A 22,258-nucleotide genomic window follows, 5' to 3' on the forward strand; every position below is an offset into this window, starting at 1 on the left:
TTTTCTTCCAAGGAGCAAGCGTCTTAATTTCATGGCTGCAGTCACCATCTGCAGTGATTTTGGAGCCCAAGAAAATAGAGTCTGCCACTGTTTCCATTGTTTCCCCATTTATGAACATGAAGTGATGGGACCGGATGCCATGATCTTAGTTTTTTGAATGTTCAGTTTTAAGCTAGCTTTTTCCTTCTCCTCTTTCACTTTCATCAAGAGGCTCTTTAGTTACTCTTCACTTTCTGCCATAAGGGTGGTGTCATCTGCATATCTGAGTTTATTGATATTTCTCCTGGCAATCTAGATTCCAGCTTGTGCTTCATCCAGCATGGCATTTCACATGATGTGCTCTGCACATAAGTTAAAAAAGCTTACTCCTTGTCAAAAGACCAGTCCAAAAATGAAATGTTCAATTCTCAACTGGTATGAATAAATTTCCTTATTCTAGACATTTAAGTAATCCCCATAGCTTCCTTAGTGGCTCAGACAGTAAAGAATCTGCCTGCAATGCAGGAGATCCAGGTTTGATCTCCAGTTTGGGAAGATCACCTGGAGAAGGGAATAGCAGCCCACCCAGTATTCTTGCCTGGAGAATCCCATGGACAGAGGAGCCTGGTGGGCTATGGTCCATAGCCCACGGGGTTGCAAAGATTCAGACATGACTAAACAACTGTACTTTCATGTTCACATAGCTTATGAGTATTTTGTTTGTTTTACTTGATTTAAGTAAATTTTATTGCAGATGACCCTGAAATTTTTAACTGAAATTCATGCAGAAGATCATCCTAGATCTGAAGCTATTTAACATTTTCTTCCATCCTTCATCTTGGGGAGAAAGTGCTCTTCATTACATCCACAGATACATGGCCACCAGTGTGGAAGAGAAAGTTGAGTAATTCACCCTGAGAAGATAAAATCAGATTTCCAAATGACCCTGGCAACAGGAGTCAGAAATAAAAATCATAACTTTGAACTAATGTGAAGGAGCATTTTGAAATGAAAAACAAAGTGCAAAAATTCAGGATGAGCAACAGCTGACATTATGGAGCTACAAAGAGAGAGTCACAGACATTGCTGACCTCAAGCTAAACAGGTTTCAGGAGTGGTTCTGTTATTAGTGGGGAAAAGTGAACTTTATTCTTTGAGATTCATAAATAAAAGAGCAATAACATGAGGAATTCATGTTATTTCTGTATTTTTGCACTAAATTAATTCAAGGGAGATGTATAGAATTTGGAAATGATTCAAAAGAGAGCAGCTACAATGTAAAAAAAATTTTTTTTCAACAACTGTTTAGAATTCCCTGATGGTCCAGTAGTTAGGACTCTACATTTTCACTGTGGTGGCCCAGGTTCAATCCCTGGTCAGAGAACTAAGATTTTGCAAGCCACGTGGAAATCCCCAGGACAAGCCAAAATAATTATTTAAATAGTTTAACCTTGGGAACAGAAAGTTAACTGGGATTCTCAGGTGTCAGCTTCATGCCACACAGAAGTGGCAATTGCCCACATGGTGTGAAGGTGCTCTTGCCTAAAAATATCTTCTGCACAGTAACCATAGTTTTACTATTGGAATATTATTCACAGCACCACAAAAGAGGTAATCTAAATCAAACCAATACTGTCTTAATGGATATTCTAGATATCACCTAAAAGTAACCAGTTAGCCACTGATTAAATACTTTTAGTAATGGCATATTAGCTATCTGATGATGATGGTGATGATGATGCCTATCATTCACTGCCCACCTACTGTGGGCTACAAATTATGCTAAGACTTCTTAAAATATATGATAACACTCAATCGTATTTTTAGTGGACAAACTGGAAGCCTGGCATGATTAAGGTACCTGACTAATATTGCACAAGTCAGGTATATCTCATTTTATTGTGCTTTATTGTGTTTCCTAGATACTGTGTTTTTTTATATATACAAATTGAAGGTTTGTGCAACCCTTTGTTGATCAAGTCTATTGGTGCCACGTTTCTGACAGCATTTGCTCACTTCATGTCTCTGTGTCACATTCTAGTAATTCTCTCGATATTTAAAACATCTTATTATTATATTTATGATGATTTCTGATACGTGATCTTTGATGCTATTATTGTAATTGTTTTGGCATTCTTTAGCAATAAAGTATTTTTCAACTCAAAGAGGTTCTTTTTAAATAAAGTACATTTAAAATAAGGTATGTACTTTTAAAATAAGGTATGTACTTTTGGGGGGATGAGAGGGACTTTCCTGGTGGCTCAGTTACAGAATCAGCCTGCTAATACTGGAGACACAAGTGATGCAGGTTTGATCCCTGGGTCAGAAAGATTCTCTGGAACAGGAAATGGCAACCCACTCCAGTATTCTTGCCTGTGAAATCCCATGGACAGAGGAGCCTGTCAGATTAGCCAGGCTACAGTCCATGGGGTTGCAAAAGTTAGACTCGACTGAGCATGCAAATATGTACTTTTTCAACATAATGCTATTGCACACTTAAAAGAATATAGTATAGTATAAATATAACTTTTACATACACAGGGAAACCAAAACATTCCTGCAACTCACTTTTTTGTGATATTCACTTTATTGCAGCCATCTTGAAGTGAATCCGCAATATCTCTGACGTATGCCTGAAGTTAAAAGTACACAGTCTGATTTTAGCATCTCTGCTGTTGACAAGACTAGGGAGCTAACCATTAAATACATAAGGAAACCCATACAAAGAGAAGTTAAGCAATATTCCAAGGTTTCATGCAGGTACAGCCTCGAGTTTGGCTCTGAACAGGGGGTCTGTCCAACTCCAGGGTCTTGTCACTGTCCCCTTGTGCCATATTGACTACTTGCTGACATCCAGAAACCTTCTTACATGCTCACCATGCTCCTTCTCAAGCTGTTACTCTATGGAACTGCTACAACTTGAATAAAATTGAAGACTCCTAGTAAATATCTGTTGAATAAATATAATTGAGTTGATGCAATATCAAGCAAGCTACATCATAAAATAATTACAATGTGATATAGAATTCAAGCTCCATGAAGACAAACAAATCTATCTAAAGAAATAAATATTGCTTTGCTGCAATTTGGTTCCCAGAAAAGGTAGCAGAATTCAAATCATTTCTATCTATCTGTGTAAATTTGCAAGGATTTTCTCTAAATCTGGCTGCATCATGGTTAACCTATTTAAATGTGTGGCCTTTGTTGTGACAAAGAGGTGGCAGAAATTCAAAGCCTTGTTCACTAAGAAATGGATAGATTGTCAGAGAGCACATCTTTGGGCTCCCTGTGGCATATAGCAAATTCCCACTGGCTGTTTTTATCCTCCAATAAAAAATAAAATAGGAGAGAACAAGATGGCTGAGGAGTAGGTGGATGTGAAGTACATCTCTCTCCATGGATACATCAAGAATACACCTTCAGACACAGAAGTACATTCAGAACACCAGCTGAGAGTGGACAGGAGTACCTGATCAGCAGAAAAGAACATATAGACCCACGCAAAACTTGGTAGGATGAAGGAACTAGGGTGAAAAACAGGAGTGTTAGTAGGACTAGACCTGCCCTCCATGGTGGGGAACTGAAGCAGGGGTCAGATCCCCACAACAGGGCAGTTGTCTGAGTCAGAGGAGAAACATTTAAGGCTGAGAGTGAAACAGCTGATCTGTGGCAGCCTGAATAGAATGAGAATCAGACAGTCCTTGCCACAGTCATACATAGCCGGGACAGGGATGCAGGTCCCCTGGAAGGGACAGCAGCTGGGAGCTGGAGTTTAGGGATTGTGGAGAAATCCCAGGGCAAGGGCTGCTGTTGACTGTGGAGAGATGGATCAAGGGGGTGTGAGGGAGGAGATCATGGTGGGAAATGCCTGTGGAGGAAAGCCAGGCAGCCATGGAAGCAAGGCGATACTGCTGAGTCACGCATAGCGGGTGCAGCCATCACCATAGCACCTCTCTCCCCACACACCAGCATCAGCAGCTGAACAATAGAGAGCCTGGCCCATCAAATGCCTGACACTGAACTACAGAGTAGGACTCCAGCCAGGGGGGCCCCTCTCTGTGCCTGACACACCAAACAACAGAGAAGGACCCCAGGCAAGAGAGCCCTCTAGGTGCCCGAATGGGCGAAGCTAAGAAGAAAGACTGGCCAAAGAGCCCTTCTGATCATCAGCTACAAGAGGCTTGAAAAAAAACTCTGATAGGGCCATAACTCCTGCAGCAGAGGCAGTCCATGTCCCTGCACACTTGATACCACCAGGGTCCCCGCAAACCAAGCAGCTGTGCTGCCTTCATGCTCAACACTCACTGGGGCAGAGCTGCCACAGGCAAAAAAGTCTTGCATCTATGCATGCAGGGTCACTTCGATTATGTCTGACCCTTTGTGACCTTGTAGACTGTGGCCTGCCAGGCTTCTCTGTCAGGGAGGGGGTTCTCCAGGCAAGAATACTGGAGCATATTACTAATACTGGTTGCCATACCCTTTTAGAGCACTATATTTCCTCCTGCCCTAGCTGCCAACTCCCCTGAGTACCTGGTGCAGCCAGAACCCCTGTGACCCAAGCAGCCGCACCACCTCCACACCTGGCCCTCACAGGGGCAAACCCAAGTCCTCCAGGGCAGCCTCAGGAACTAACCCCAGTGGATGACCCACATGCAGAGGTGGAAATAAAACCACAATTGAAACCCAGGGGCAGTGCAGCTAAGGAAGACCCAAAACCTTCCCACCAGCTGTACAAGCTGCAGATTAAATCCACATGATCAACTAGGCAGACTCTGAGTCTATGGAATATATAAAAGTACATTTAGAGTGCCCACAAAAGAAAATGCACTAGTTCTGACAGCTGTTGACATTAGAGGCAACAATACACAGGAGTAGGACCAGATTAGAATCTGAGCTGCCCCCACAGCAGGTCCAGAGACCAGCACAGTGTTGGAGGGCATCCTAGGGAGGTGAGGTGGACTGTGACTCTCAGCGAGGGAAAGGACTCTGACAGCAGTGACTCAGGAAAAATATTTATTATTCTCATGTTTTGACTTGTTCTGTAGATTCTTTTGGGTTTTTTTTTTCTTTTTTTCCCTTTTTTCCCTCCTCTGTTTTAGTTGTTGGTTTTGTTGGCATTATGAAATCTAATCGTCTTTTGAGCTTTTTTTTTTCTTTTTTTTCTCCGTCACATTTTTTATTATTGTTATAGACCTCTGCCTCTACGTTGGGCTTTTGCACTTCTGTTGTTTTCCTTTTATTTTTTTTTTTACCTTTTTTTCTTCTTCCTTTATTTTTTCTCTTTTTATAATTTTAACTTTTTTTAATATACTATATTTTGTCTACATTTTTTCCTTTGTTTGCCTTTCCTACTGTTCTTTCCCCTTGCAGTTAATCTTAGTGTATATAAATCTTCATCTAAATGTATTTAACTTTGCATATCTATTCTTTCTTTCTATTCTTTCTTTCTCTTCCTCTCAAACTAATTGTTAATTTTTTCATTGCTTTATTCACCACTTGGCACCTTGCTTTAGTTTTGTTTTCCACTTTGTGCTTTAGTTAGTTTTGTTCTTTTCTGGTAAACATAATTTTTTTTTTTTACTTTTTTTTAACCATTTATCTTTTTTTTTTTTTTTTTTTTTACTTTACAACATGTGTATACTCGTGTAAACATAATTTTTTATTTCCTTAGTTCACTGGATCAAACTATTGTACTTTATTTTTGATGGACTGTTTTGACTTTACTCTTGGAATAGGTTAGGCATTGGTGAACAACTCCAGTACTCTTGCCTGGAAACTCTCATGGACGGAGGAGCCTGGTGGGCAGCAATCCATGGGGTCGCTAAGAGTCAGACACGACTGAGCGACTTCACTCTCACTTTTCACTTTCATGCATTGGAGAAGGAAATGGCAACCCACTCCAGTGTTCTTGCCTGGAGAATCCCAGGGACGGGGGAGCCTGGTGGGCTGCCATCTATGGGGTCACACAGAGTCAGACATGACTGATGTGACTTAGCAGTTTGACTTTACTCATGGGTATATATGTATACGTGTATATTCCATTATTTTAGTTATTATTTGCCTGATTTGTAACTGTCATTAGTCTGGGGTTATCTTTACTTTCTCATTTTTGGATATTTGTTTAAATCTCAGTTAATAGCATAGCAAACCACTTGTGAAATCTTTGTTCCTGACCAGAGATCAAGCCTTGAGCCTTTGGAGTGGCAGCACTGACTCCAAGACCCTAGACTACCAGAGAACTAACCCTAGGCAGTGCAAATAGTGAGAACTCACACAGAGGAAGCCCCTTGAATACAAGATCAAGCATCACCCAACCACCATTAGTACCCTGTGCAGGACGCCTCATCTAAACAACAAATAAAACCAAAATATAAACTCAATCATCAGCAGGCAGGATCATCACCTCACTCAGCCTTGCCCAGCAGAGGAAAAACAAATGAACAAACACAGAAAAATTCGGCACAAATCTCAACCTACACAAACCACTGGACAAACCTTAGGAGGGCAGAAACCAAAAGAAAGTATTCAACCTTAAAGCCTGGGAAAAGGAGACCTCAAACACAATAAGTTTAAAAAAAAAAAAAATAGTGAAGAGGCAGAGAAATACTACACAAATGAAGAAACATAGAAGTCCAAATAAATGAAGAGGAATTAGGCAAACTACCTGAAAGAGATGGGAATACCAGACCACCTGACCTGCCTCTTGAGAAACCTGTATGCAGGCCAGGAAGCAACAGTTAGAACTGGACATGGAACAACAGATTGGCTCCAAATAGGAAAAGGAGTACGTCAAGGCTATATATTGTCACCCTGCTTATTTAACTTATATGCAGAGTACATCATGAGAAATGCTGGGCTGGAAGAAGCACAAGCTGGAATCAAGATTGCTGGGAGAAATATCAATAACCTTAGATATGCAGATGACACCACCCTTATGGCAGAAAGGGAAGAAGAACTAAAGAGCCTCTTGATGAAAGTGAAAGAGGAGAGTGAAAAAGTTGGCTTAAAGCTCAACATTCAGAAAACTAAGATCATGGCATCTAGTCCCATCATTTCATGGCAAATATATGGGGAAACAGTGTCAGACTTTATTTTTCTGGGCTCCAAAATCAATGCATACGCTGATTTCAGCCATGAAATTAAAAGATGCTTGCTCCTTGGAAGGAAAATTATGACCAACCTAGACAGCATATTAAAAAGTAGAGACATTGCTTTGCTAACAAAGGTTCATCTAGTCAAGGCTATGGTTTTTCCAGTGGTCATGTATGGATGTGAGAGTTGGACTATAAAGAAAGTTGAGCACTGAAGAATTGATGCTTTTGAACTGTGGTGTTGCAGAAGACTCTTGAGAGTCCCTTGGACTGCAAGGAGATCCAACCAGTCCATCCTAAAGGAGATCAGTCCTGGGTGTTCATTGGAGGGACTGATGTTGACACTGAGACTCCAATACTTTGGCCACCTGATGTGGAGAGCTGACTCATTTGAAAAGACCCTAATGCTGGGAAAGATTGAGGGGAGGAGGAGAAAGGGATGACAGAAGATGAAATGATTGAATGGCATCACCAACTCAATGGACATGGATTTTGGTGGACAGCGGGAGTTGGTGATGGACAGGGAAGCCTGGAGTGCTGTGGTTCATGGGGTTGCAAGGAGTCAGACACAACTGAGTAACTGAACTGATACTGATACCTGAAAAAGAATTCAGAATAATGATAGAAAGATGATCCAAAACCTTGAAAACAAAATGGAGAAAATATAAGAATCAATTAACAAATACCTAGAAGAATTAAAGAATAAACATACAGAGAGAAACAACACAATTACTGAAATTAAAAATATTCTAGAAGCAATCAATAGCAGAATCTCTGAAGCAGAAGAATGAATCAGTGAGCTGGAAGATAAAATGGTGGAAATAACTTCTGAAGAGCAGAATAAAGTAAAAGGAATGAAAAGAACTGAGCATAGTCTCAGAGACTTCTGGGACAATAGCAAATGCACCAACATTCAAATTATAGGGGTCCCAGAAGAAGAAGAGAAAAAGAAAGGGTGTCAGAAAATTTTGAAGAGATTATAGTTGAAAATTTCCCAACATGGAAAAGGAAATAGTCAATCAAGTCCAAGAGGCACAAAGAGACCCATACAGAATAAACCCAAGGATAAACACACCAAGACACATACTAATCAAACTAACAAAGACTAAACACAAAGAAAGAATATTAAAAGCAGCAAGGGAGAAGCAACAAGTAACATATAGGGAAAGCCTAAACATTTAACAGCTGACCTATAGCAGAAACTCTGCAGGCCAGAAGGGATTGGCAGGATATATTTTAAGTACTGAAAGTGAAAAATCAACAACCAATATTATTGTACCTAGCAAGGATCTCATTCAAAATTGATGGAGAAATAAAAACTTTTCAGACAAGCAAAAATTAAGAGAATTCAGTACCACCAAAGCAACTTTACAACAAACATTAAGGGAACTTATATAGTCAAGAAATACGAGAGAAAAAAAGATTTACAAAATCAACCCCAAACACTTAAGAAAATGGCAACAGCAACATATATGCTTTAAATGTGATTGGATTAAATGCTCCAACCAAAAGACACAGACTGGTTGAATGAATACAAAAACAAGACCAATATGCATGCTCTCCACAAGAAACCCACTTCAGATGTAAAGACACATATAAACTGAAAGTGAGAGGATGGAAAAATATATTCCATGCAAATAGGAAGCAAAATAAAACTGGAGTAGCAATCTTCATATCTGACAAAATCGACCTTAAAATAAAGATTACAAGAGATAAGGAAGGACACTACATAATGATCAAGGGATCATTCCAAGAGGAAGACATAACAATTGTAAATATCTATGCAGCACAAAGATAGTGAAGGTGATGGAATTCCAGTTGCTGCTGCTGCTGCTGCTAAGTCACTTCAGTCGTGTCCAACTCTGTGCGACCCCATAGACGGAAGCCCACCAGGCTCCCCCGTCCCTGGGATTCTCCAGGCAAGAACACTAGAGTGGGTTGACATTTCCTTCTCCAATGCATGAAAGTGAAAAGTGAAAGTGAAGTCGCTCAGCCGTGTCCCACCCTCAGCAACCACATAGACTGCAGCCTTCCAGGCTTCTCCCTCCATGAGATTTTCCAGACAAGAGTACTGGAGTGGGGTGCCATTGCCTTCTCCAGTTGAGCTATTTCAAATCCTGGAAGATGATACTGTGAAAGTGCTACACTCAATATGCCAGCAAATTTGGAAAACTCAGCAGTGGCCACAGGACTGGAAAAGGTCAGTTTTCATTCCAATCCCAAAGAAAGGCAATGCCAAAGAATGCTCAAACTACTGCACAATTGCACTCATCTCTCATGCTAATAAAGTAATGCTCAAAATTCTCCAAGCCAGGCTTCAGCAGTACATGAACCATGAACTTCCAGATGTTCAAGCTGGTTTTAGGAAAGGCAGAGGAACCAGAGATCAAATTGCCAACATCCGCTGGATCATGGAAAAAGGAAGAGAGTTCCAGAAAAATATCTATTTCTGTTTTATTGACTATGCCAAAGCCTTTGACTGTGTGGATCTCAATAAACTGTGGAAAATTCTGTAAGAGATGGGAATACCAGACCACCTGACCTGCCTCTTGAGAAACGTAAATGCAGGTTGGGAAGCAACAGTTAGAACTGGACATGGAAAAACAGACTGGTTCCAAATAGGAAAAGGAGTATGTCAAGGCTGTATATTGTCATCCTGCTTATTTAACTTATATACAGAGTACATCATGAGAAATGCTGGACTAGAAGAAACACAAGCTGGAATCAAGATTGCTGGGAAAAATATCAATAACCTCAGATATGCAGATGACACCACCCTTATGGCAGAAAGTGAAGAGGAACTAAAAAGCCTCTTGATGAAAGTGAAAGAGGAGAGTGAAAAAGTTGGCTTAAAGCCCAACATTCAGAAAATGAAGATCATGGCATCTGGTCCCATCACTTCATGGGAAATAGATGGGGAAACAGTGGAAACAGGTTAGACTTTATTTTTCTGGGCTCCAAAATCACTGCAGATGGTGACTGCAGCCATGAAATTAAAAGATGCTTGCTCCTTGGAAGGAAAGTTATGACCAACCTAGACAGCATATTAAAAAGCAGAGTCATTACTTTGCCAACAAAGGTCCGTCTAGTCAAGGCTATGTTTTTTCCAGTAGTCATGTATGGATGTGAAAGTTGGACTGTGAAGAAAGCTGAGTGCCGAAGAATTGATGCTTTTGAACTGTGGTGTTGGAGAAGACTCTTGAGAGTCCCTTGGACTGCAAGGAAATCCAACCAGTCCATTCTAAAGGAGATCAGTCCTGGGTGTTCTTTGGAAGGACTGATGCTAAAGCTGAAGCTCCAAAACTTTGGCCACCTCATGTGAAGAGTTGACTCATTGGAAAAGACTGTGATGCTGGGAGGGATTGGGGGCAGGAGGAGAAGGGGACAACAGAGGATGAGATGGCTGGATGGCATCACCAACTCGATGGACATGAGTTTGAGTGAACTCCAGGAGTTGGTGATGGACAGGGAGGCCTGGCGTGCTGCGATTCATGGGTCGCAAAGAGTCGGACATGACTGAGTGACTGAACTGACTGACTGGACTGATGCACCCAACATAGGAGCACCTCAGTACATAAGACAAACACTAACAGACATAAAAGGAGAAATTGACAGTAACACAATAGTAGTAGGAGACTTTAACACCCCACTCACATCAATGCACAGATCTTCAAAACAGGAAATTAATAAGGAAACACAAGTCTTAAATGATACATTAGATGAGATGGATTTCATTGATATCTTCAGGACATTCTATCCAAATGCAGAAGAATACACCTTCGTCTCACGTGCACATGGAACATTCTCCAGGATATTCTCCAGAACATTCTCCACATCATGGTTCACAAATGAAACCTCAGTAAATGTAAGAAGATTGAAATCATATCAAGCATGTTCTCTGATCACAATACAATGAATCTAGATATCAATTACAAGAAAAAAGGGATAAGAAACACAAACACATGGAGACTAAACAACACGTTTCTAAATAACCAAAAGTTTACTGAAGAAATCAAAAAAGATTCAAAAAATTTCCAGAAACAAATGACAGTGAAAACACAATGCAAAACCTATTGGCTGCAGCAAAAGCAGTTCTAAGAGGGAAGTTTATACAATACCATCTTACCTCAAGAATTAAGAAAAACATAGAATAGACAACCTAACTTTACACCTAAAATAACTGGAAAAAGAAGAAGAACAGCAACAACAACAAAATTAGTACTATTTAACAAAAATAGTACTGATTAATAAAACTAAAAGTTGGCTCTTTGGGAAGATAAACAAAATTGACAAGGCTTTAGCCAGACTCATCAAGAAAAAAAGACAGAAGAATCAAATCAACAAAATTAGAAATGAAAAAGGAGAAGTCAAAACAGACAATGCAGAAATACAAAGGATTACAAGAGAGTATTATGAGCAACTATATGGCAATAAAATGGATAACCTCAAAGAAATGGACAGATTCCTAAAAGTTCAATCTTACAAGACTGAAACAGGAAGAAATAGAAAGTTAGAACAACCCAATTACAAGCACTGAAATTGAAATCAACAATTTCCCAAAAAACAAAAGCCTAGGACCAGATGGCTTCACAGGAGAATTCTGTCAAACATTTAGAGAAGAGCCAATTCCTATCCTTCTAAAACTCTTTCCAAATATTGCAGAGAAAGGAACACTTCCAAACTCATTTTACGAGGCCACCATCACCCTGAAACCAAAACCAGACAAAGACAACACTGAAGAAGAAAACTACAGGCCAATATCACAGATGAACATAGACGCAAAAATCCTCAACAAAATTTTAGAAAACAGAATTCAGCAACAAATCAAAAAACTCATACACCATGACAAGTGGGGTTTATTCCTGGAATGCAAGGATTCTTCAATATAAACAAATCAATCCATGTGATACACCATATTAACACATTGGAAGATAAAAACCATATGATAATCTCAATAAATGCAGAAAAACCTTTGACAAAATTCAGCACTGATTTATGATGAAAACTCTTCAAAAAATGGGCAGAGAAGGAAACTACCTAAACATAGTAAAGGCCATATATGGTAAGCCTACAGCAAACATTATTCTCAATAGTGAAAAACTGAAAGCATTCCCCCAAGATCAGGAACAAGACAAGGGTGTCAACTTTCACCACTATTATTCCACATAGTTCTGGAAGTCCCAGCTACAACAATCAGAGAAGGAAAAGAAACAAAAGGAATCCAGATTGGAAAAGAAGAAGTAAAGCTCTCACTGTTTGCAGATGACATGATACTGTACATGGAAAACCCTAAAGAGAGTATCAGAAAATTACTAGAGCTAATCAGTGAGTTTCGCAAAGTTGCAGGATACAAAATCAATACACAGAAATCACTTGCATTTCTATATACTAACAATGCAAAATCAGAACGAGAAATTAAGGAATCAATCCCATTCACCATTGCAACTAAAAGAATTAAATATCTAGGAATAAACTTACCTAAGGAGACAAAAGAACTTTACACAGAAAATTTTAAGATACTGATGAAAGAAATCAAAGACAACATAAACAGATGGAGAGATAGTCCATGTTCCTGGGTAGGACGAATCAAAATTGTGAAAATGACTATACTACCACATGCAGTCTACAGATTCAATATGATCCCTATCAAATTACCAGTGGCATTTTTCACAAAACTAGAACAAAAACTTATAGCCAAAGCAGTCTTGAGAAAGAAGGATGAAGCTGGAAAAACCAACCTTCCTCACTTCAGATTATACTACAAAACTACAGACTGCAAAGTTACAGTCATCAAGACAGTATGGTATTGGCACAAAACCAGAAATATAGACCAATGGAACAAGATAGAAAACCCAGACATAAACCCATGCACCTGTCGGTACCTTATTTTTGACAAAGGAGGCAAGAATATACAATGGGGCAAAAACAGCCTCTTCAATAAATAGTGCTGGGAAAAGTGGACAGCTACATGTAAAAGAATGAAATTAGAACACTTCCTAACACCATACACAAAGATAAACTCAAAACGGATTAAAGACCTAAATGTAAGACCAGAAAATGTAAAACTCTTAGAGGAAAACATAGGCAGAACACTCGATGACATAAATCAAAGCAAGATCCTCTATGACCCACTTCCTAGAGTAACAGAAATAAAAGCAAATGTAAACAAGTGAGAACTTATTAAACTTAAAAGCTTTTGCACAGCAAAGGAAACTATAAGCAAGAACAAAAGACAACCCTCAGAATGGGAGAAAATAGCAAATGAAACAACTAACAAAGGATTAATTTCCAACATACGCAAGCAGCTCCTACAACTCAATGCCAGAAAAACAAACAACCCAATCAAATAGTGGGAAAATGACCTAAACAGACATTTCTCCAGAGAAGACATACAGATGGCTAACAAACACATGAAAAGATGCTCAACATCACTCATTATTAGAAAAATGCAAATCAAAACCACAAAGAGATATCACCTCACGCCAGTCAGAATGGCCCTCATCAAAAAGTCTACAAACAATAAATGCTGGAGAGAGTGTTGGAGAAAAGGGCATGTTCTTGCACTGTTGGTGGGAATGTAAATTGATACAACCACTATGGAAGACAGTATGGAGATTCCTTAAAAAAAAAAAAACTAGGAAAAAAACCACCATATGACCCAGCAATCCCACTCCTAGGCAATATACCCTGAGGAAATCAAAATTGAAAAAGACACATGTATCCCATTGTTCATTGCAGCACTATTTACAAAAGCTAGAACATGGAAGCAAGCAAGATGTCCATCGACAGATGAATGATAAATAAGTTGTGATACATATACACAATGGAATATTCAGTTCAGTTCAGTTCCAGCATCAACATCTTTTCAAATGAGTCAGCTCTTTGCATCAGGTAGCCAAAGTATTGGAGTTTCAGCTTTAACACCAGTCCTTCCAATGAACACCCAGGACTGATCTCCTTTAGGATGGACTGGTTGGATCTCCTTGCAGTCCAAGGGACTCTCAAGAGTCTTCTGCAATACCACAGTTCAAAAGCATCAATTCTTCAGCACTCAGCTTTCTTTATAGTCCAACTCTCACATCCATACATGACCACTGGAAAAACCATAGCCTTGACTAGACAGACCTTTTGCTGGCAAAGTAATGTCTCTGCTTTTTAATATGCTGTCTAGATTGGTCATAGCTTTTCTTCCAAGGAGCAAGTGTCTTTTAATTTCATGGCCACAATCACCATCTGCAGTGATTTTGGAACCCAAAAAAATAAAGTCTGTCACTGTTTCCACTGTTTCCCCATCTATTTCCCATGAAGTGATGGGACCAGATGCCATGATCTTCGTTTTTCTGAATGTTGAGCTTTAAGTCAACATTTTCACTCTGCTCTTTCACTTTCATCAAGAGGCTCTTTAGTTCTTCTTCACTTTTTACCATAAGGGTAGTGTCATCTGCATATCTGAGGTTATTGAAATCCTTCAATAAAAAAATTAATTAAAAAGTAAAAGAAGATGGAAAACTCAAAAATAAAATAAAAGTTTTTAAAAATGAAATGGAGAGAGAAAACCAAACCACTGTACCTTCACCAGAAAATTGTTATCAACAGTAAATTTCACTGTTAAACTAGATTCTAACCGGGTTCTGAGTCATTAAGACCTTGGGAACTTATCATCTGTTTGATTCACCTTTGAACCTGACTAAATAATCTCAACCAAGTTAACCATGTTTAAACATTTGGTAAAATACTCCCTTCCAGATGAAATGTGAGAGTCAGGGAGCACTTAAAGAGAGCTAAAGAAGATGAAGTGGACTGTGAAATTCTCAAATAAAATTATAAACTTAACAGTGTATGTATTTGGTTCTGATTGGTGTATAATCACTAACTAATAGAAAGAAACTAATTTGCCATTACAGCTGTTTTGAAATTACATTTAAAGGCAGAATCACAGTGCACTAGGAATTGCAACCACAGAGACACTGACAAGATTTTAGCTGTTAAAAAAAGTCTTTCTCCTTCATCTCACCATTAATAGTTGCTACAAACAGTAACTAAAAATGGAATTAGCATTGAAGTCTTGCAGGAGCAATGACTAAATGAGTAAATTGGCACATTATTGCAAGCCTGTTTCCAAGATCAGGGACTAGGAGACCATTTACTGAGCTTTGATGATGACTAATTTGTAAAAGTCCTTTTTACCAGGACCTAAATGCTGAAAATCTTAACCAAAAATGGCCCAAAGAATTGGGAATGCTGAAAAATTCCTTCATATTCATTTTATCTTTGAGAAGGAGAAATAGGTGTGCTCATACTCTTTCGAGAGCAAAACATCAGCTTATAACCTTGACAAATGAACAGACTGTGACAAGCAAGATTAACAGAGTATCAGACACTGATTATTTGGTGTAGATTGTTGCAAGTCGATTTAAATTATTAATGATTCTTACCTACATGGATAAGGCAATATGTCTACGTAAATCTGTATTACAAAGCAAGGTTACTCAACCTTAATGCTATTGACATTTGGGGCCAAATAATTCTTTGTTGTAAGAGGCTGTCATGAGCATTACAGGATTTTTTGCAGTGTCTCTGACATCTACCCACAAGATGACTGTAGTATACACAGTCCCGCCTTACTGGTTGTGACAACCAAAAATATCTCCAGACATTGCCAAATGTCTCTAGGGAAGCAAACTAGTCCCTGGTTGGGAACCATTGGCATAAAGTAGTATCAGAAGCATATATGAGTTAAAAGGGCAGCACCACTTCCTTATAGAATATGAGGTCAAATTTCAGAAACTGTAATTAATTTTAGTGATTTTAATACTGGCCATAAAATGGTTTAATTTCTCAGGAGGAAAAAAAATGGTTATTATTAGAACTTGGGATTCTCAGAAATCTATTTATAGAGCAAGGCTAATAACTTTTAAAAAAATCCAAGGTTAAAATTATCTGAGAGTGTACTAGTCCAGCAGTTAAGGGAAAACCCAGAACATAGGGGGCAGAGAATGGTGCTTACCTAGTGATATTTGATTGAAAACAAGCTGAGCTTGCCTCACTGAATTCATGTCCCCTTTCCTCAGTACCCAACAGTTGATGACTGAAGTCAACACTTTCTATTTTTAACTTTAAGCAAGAAAAATGTTAATCACATCATTTCTTCATTTTTAAAAACACAATCTAGTCTCTTAACAAATGTGTGCTGCTGAATCCAGAAGATAAAGCTGATTTTCCCACTGTAACATACAATAGACTTTTATGACCTTTATTTTTCCTTATCTAAATTCTCCTCCAATCTTTTAAAAATAGCATATGTCTTTTCTTCTTAATAATGATCATATAAGCCAGTCTGAAGACCATCTAGATATTCTACGGTATTTTGAGTTGTTCATTGATAAAAACAAAAAATAGTGTGTAATATAAAATAATATATCATATGAAAGGGTGAAGTTATTCCATTCTGTAAACAGCAGAAATCTATAATCAATCATTAAGATATGGTCTATTTTGTTGGTATTAATGTTGCTAATCCATCGTCTTCTACTCAAACAACCAAAAATGTGTGGCAGAGAAAATATACTTGCCCAGAAAATCAACAAATCTAGTTACAGACCTCATTCTGTCATTGGCTGCCTGCATGAGCAGTTATCAGCTCTTGGCTGCCACTTCTTCACATGTATATTTAAATGGGCAGAATCAGTGATCTCTAAAGTGGTTTCCAACTGCAAAAGTCCATGATTCTTTGTATTTATTTTCTTCTTAAATATGTTCAACACTACAATTTCAACAGGGGAAAGATGAATGAAATGATATTACATCTCACATCAGTTCAGTTCAGTTCAGTCGCTCAGTCATGTCCGACTCTTTGCGACCCCATGAATCACAGCACGCCAGGCCTCCCTGTCCATCACCTACTCCCAGAGTTCACTCAGACTCACGTCCATGGAGTCAGTGATACCATCCAGCCATCTCATCCTCTGTCATCCCCTTCTCCTCCTGCCCCCAATCCCTCCCAGCATCAGAATCTTTTCCAATGAGTCAACTCTTCGCATGAGGTGGCCAAAGTACTGGAGTTTCAGCTTTAGCATCATTCGGCCTTGGAATATTTTCAAAGACAAATTCCATGACACAGGGAATGGTATGGCAGGATATAGCTATTTTTCTACTACTCTTCTACTACGGAGGCCTCTGAGTGTAGCAGGAATCCAAAAAAAGACAATATAACAACAGAGGCTAGAGTTATTTCCATGTTCAAGACAGCAATTAGGAGATTGGAAAGTTCTGTGAGAGTTTGGGGTTCTAGAACTGAAAGTGTTCTTGCAGTCCATTAGTCAAACTATAAAAGAGTGCATTGCAGAGACATAAGCTGACATACTCAAACCTACAGCTTTTGTCAGCAGAGCTAGAATCAAGATCTTAGTTTCTCTGCTTCCCTTTCCCCTGAAATGTATTCCACATTAAAAGGATGTTTATGAAACACTTGACCCAATTATCCAGGAGTATCTATGTCCTCATTATTACTACCTAGAAAGAGACATAGGAAGTGGTGAAATAGCTCTTTTGAAAGGAAATATATTGAATAATTAATACAGTGGGCTATTCCAATAAGTTTGAAGAGTTAGTCATTCTTAACACAATGCCCTAGTCACCAATTTTCTTTGTGGAACTGAACAGAAAACAATCCTCATGTTCTGCTTTCTGCATATTTCCCAGAGATGCAGTAATGAAGAAATAGAAAATCAAATCAAGCAAGAAAGTATTTGGACATCATGAGAAGTAAATTAGATTTATGGTTTTCCACCTGGTTGCACTTCAGAGTCACTTGTTGAACCCAGATACCACCGAAGACCTACAAAACAAAGACCTCATAGTATTGGGCCTGAGAATATGCCATTTTACAGCTTGAAAAATGATTTTGATGTATGTCCCAGATTAGAAATCATTGGATTAGATTTAATATTTTTTTAAGTTTCCTTCAAACCCAAGAGTCCTTGATTCTTTATAGCTAAGTAGACTTGAGTGGGATTTTACTATCATGTCAAGCCTGAGCAGAAATAAGTGAGGACTGAGAACCTCACCTGCATAGAATCCCATCTGGCTCTGGGGCACTATTAATAAGCATTCAGACAGGTGGAGACTTATGCTGAAAAGGTCCTCTGAATACAACTATGCCCCTTAGGGTACCTGGGCCTGCTGAAAGTGAAAGCGTTAGTCACTAAGTCATGTCTGATGCTTTGCGACCCCATGGACTGTAGTCCACCAGGCTCCTCTGACCATGGGATTCTCCAGGCAAAAATACTGGAGTGGGTTGCCATTTCCTTCTCCAGAGGATCTTCCTGACCCAAGGATCAAACCCGCGTCTTCCACATTGTGAGCAGACTCTTTACCATCTGAGCCACCAGGGGAGGCACCAGAAGTGCCTGCTGAATTCCCCCAAAATGTCTCTCCTTCAGAATCTTAATGGGAAAAAAATCATTTGAATGGATGAAGCTGTTATGCCATCTGAAGAGTCAGCACATACATTAAGACCATAGTCTCTCAGATTAGAGCTTTTGATTTACCTTTTTCTTCCCAGCCTGAGGATAGAGTGCTGAAACTGCTCTGGTCCTATACTTGAGTGACAATCAGACACAAGATACCCACAGTATTTGGCCAAGTGGGCATTCAATAAATGGCAGGAATTTTCCATAATCCTGGCACTATCCAGTGAGGTATGACATTGTGGAAAACCAAGGAACAGCATATGGGACAGAAATGTGGAAGAAGCAACTAGAAGCAAAAAATTCCCAAATAAGACAGAGGGGCATTCCATCCACTGACTTCAGAGCTTAACCTAAGCTTAAATAAAATGATATTCTCAACACTGTACAGCAAGGAATACTCCCCCATCCCTGTCTCTTTCTCCTGGTCCCTTCTGCCTGCCCCTCTCCATCTGTTCTTTCCTTCCATCTTTCCGCTTGCTCTTTCTTTCTCCCTCTTCACATACACCATACCCTCTCCAGTAAAGAAATAAATAGTGGCACCTTTACAGCACAACAGGAAAACCAATGTAGCTGGCAAAAAAAGCAAAGCCTTCTGCCACTAGCATCACCAGGCAGGTTGTACAAAGAGGAGTCACGACAGCCTGCTATTTTGTAAGCCAAAGTGGGGGTGACCACAAGCAGATCAAAGCAAAGGAAATGTACCATAAAAGAGAAAGCACAGCTTTGAGCAGAAAGAAAAAAAAGCTGGGAAATGTCCATAACACTTCTGCAGCCGATCTGGCATGCAAAAGTGAGAAAAAGAGAGGTTTTTGGATCCAAAATAATCAACCTCCTTTGTGGGTAAACAGGCAGGACTCCAGGAAGCCACAGGTCCTCACCTAACCACTATAAGTCAAAGACAAGATGGGCATAGTGGACAAAGCACCACACACCCGCCGCCCACCACAACCAAACATCTTCTAGTGTGAGAGAGATGCAGCACTAAGATCAGTCTAGGACTCTCACCATGTACCAAAAACCTGCAAGCCTCATGATTCTCAGAAGCACTTGGGCTCACTGTAACTCTAGGGAAAATTTCACAATGGTGAAGCTTATTTGGAAAACCACCTGCTACTATTTTTTTGCATCTTTGTAATTGTTCTGATTCCCTCTCCTCTTTCTCCACCCCAAGAGTTAGTGTTTCTTCAATATCCATTATGTGTTAAGATGCTCAGATACAGGGCTGAGGGCTGCAAAGGTGAATAAATCTTGGACGTTGTCTTCGGTGTATCTGGTACCCAAACAGATGTTGAGATGATGTGATGTGAGAAGCACCCAGGAGAGTGAGAATCAGGTAGGAAGCTTGGAGCTTAATCTGCCAAGGAAATCAATCAGGTTGGAAATGGACATTAAAGGGTCAACAAGTATTTGTGGCTGACTGAATGGAAAAAGCAATCTAGCAATCCCACTCCTGGGCCCATACCTCAAAACCATAATTCAACAAGCCACATGTATCCTGATGTTCAGTGCAGCTGTATTTATGACAGCCAAGCCATCTAAATGCCCATCCACAGATGAATAGATAAAGAAGATGTGGTATACACACACACACACATACACACAAAATTGAATATTATTCAGCCATTAAAAAATATTGAAATAATGCCATTTACAGCAACATGGATGGAAACAGAGCTTGTCATACCGAATGAAGAAAGTCAGACAGTGCGTGCGTGCACCACCTGGGAAGCCAAGTGAGACAGAGAAAGACAAATATCACATGCTCAGGTGGCACAGTGGTAACGAATCCACCTGCCAATGCAGGAGCTGCAGGAAATGCAGTTTGATTCCTGGGTCAGGAATATCCCCTGGAAGAGGAAATGGCAACCCACCCCAGTGTCCTTGCCTGCAGAATCCCATGGACAGAGGAGCCTGGTGGGCTACAGCCCATGGGGTTGCAGAGAGTCAGATATGACTGAGCAGACACACACACACACACACACATATTGCTTATATGTGCAATCTTTAAAAAATAAGGGTACAAATGAATCTAGATACAAAATAGAAACAGGGTCACAGATGTAGAAAATAAGCATGGTTTCCAGGGCATAAGATCAGATCAGATCAGTTGTTCAGTCGTGTCCGACTCTTTGTGACCCCATGAATTGCAGCACGCCAGGCCTCCCTGTCCATCACCAACTCCCAGAGTTCACTCAGACTCAGGTCCATCGAGTCAGTGATGCCATCCAGCCATCTCATCCTCTGTTGTCCCCTTCTCCTCTTGCCTCCAATCCCTCCCAGCATCAGAGTCTTTTCCAGGGCATAAGGGAGGGGACAAATTAGGAGTTTGGGACAGACATATATATATTGCTGCTACTGCTAAGTCACTTCAGTCGTGTCCGACTCTGTGCAACCCCATAGACGGCAGCCCACCAGGCTTCCCTGTCCTTGGGATTCTCCAGGCAAGAACACTGGAGTGGGTTGCCATTTCCTTCTCCAACGCATGAAAGTGAAAAGTGAAAGTGAAGTCGCTCAGTCGTGTCCAACTCTTCACGACCCCATGGACTACAGCCTACCAGGCTCCTCTGTCCATGGGATTTTCCAGGCAAAAGTACTGGAGTGGGTTGCCATTGCCTTCTCTGATATATATATTACTATATGTAAAATAGATAATTAATAAGAACCTACTGCATAGCACTGGGAACTCTACCCAGTACTTTATAATGGCCTGTATGGGAAAGAAAATAAATGAATAAATAAATAATTTTTTTAAATAGATGTATGTTTATGTATAACTGAATCAATTTGCTATAGAAAAACTAACCCAACAGTGTAAATCAACTATGCACCAATAAAAAAAAAAAAAAATTTTTTTTTTTAAATCCAGAGAGAAGTCCTTATGGGGGATATACTTGGGGGAATGACTATGTTCCAAATGGGATTTAGCCCAGGAGAAGGCATACTTCAGGGGTTCCCTAGGCACTCACAGACATGACCTGCTTCACTCCCCTCTGAACCAAGTGCCCACACAGGCCCAGGGTGGCTTAGAGCCCAAGGCTGTGGCTGGGCACAGCTCTGTCACCTCACCCAGGCTTCCATACACCTTAACACTCCAGCTCCAGAGAGATCTCCCTCCCTGGGCTCGCCAAACTCTCAGGGAATTATTCCCTATGGTCTTAGAGAAGTTAAAAATCTACTTTTCCTAATGGATTTTTTTCATTTTAGAAGATGACTTGTATTGACCCAAATAGAAAAACTGGGATGTGAAATTATTTGGGGCAGAAGACTCTTTTTCACTGCCTTTAGCCTTTCTTAGTTTCCTCTCCCCATTTCCCCCACTTACCCTATTTCCGAGCCAGAGGAGCACAGGTCCCCTGCTTACTGACACTCTAACTCTGATCTTTGATTTGCTGCTGATGCTATTGTTATCGCCGTTAAAAGTCACTTCACTTCTTGCAGGAGTTCAGGAGATTTCTACCTCATCTCTGCTACCCCTCCACACAACAGACAAGGTTCAAATGTGGAGCGTGGTTCTAAATGCAACTTATATTGCGGCCTGAAGCACAGACAAAATTCATCCAAGGTTTTGTGAGCTTATTGGGGTGGTACCTATAACTCCACCTTTAGTTCTTCATACTTGTTGTTGTTAAATTGCTAAGTTGTGTCCGACTCTTTGTGACTCCCTGGACTGTAGCCAGCCAGGTTCCTCTGTCCATGGTATTGTCCAGGCAAGAACAC

At 39.9% G+C, this 22,258-nt stretch overlaps 1 long non-coding RNA gene and 1 other non-coding gene across 6 annotated transcripts in view; one reads left to right on the forward strand and one right to left on the reverse strand.

The window, feature by feature from the left end:
* Positions 1 to 722: 722 nt before the first annotated feature.
* LOC129628299 (uncharacterized) overlaps positions 723 to 22,258 on the reverse strand; it is a 53,372-nt gene continuing 31,836 nt past the window's right edge. For all 5 annotated transcript variants that reach the window (XR_008702765.1, XR_008702762.1, XR_008702764.1 and 2 more), the window contains 2 exons: positions 2,548 to 2,612; positions 723 to 893 (listed from right to left, as the gene is read on the reverse strand). This is a non-coding gene — a long non-coding RNA (uncharacterized LOC129628299). The remainder of the gene's footprint in view (positions 894 to 2,547; positions 2,613 to 22,258) is intronic.
* Positions 1,292 to 1,363, forward strand: TRNAE-UUC (transfer RNA glutamic acid (anticodon UUC)). The gene has a single exon. It is a non-coding gene; the product is annotated as a tRNA-Glu (tRNA).

The sequence above is a fragment of the Bubalus kerabau genome, chromosome 15 (genome assembly GCF_029407905.1).
Source record: "Bubalus kerabau isolate K-KA32 ecotype Philippines breed swamp buffalo chromosome 15, PCC_UOA_SB_1v2, whole genome shotgun sequence".
NCBI lineage: Eukaryota > Metazoa > Chordata > Mammalia > Artiodactyla > Bovidae > Bubalus > Bubalus kerabau.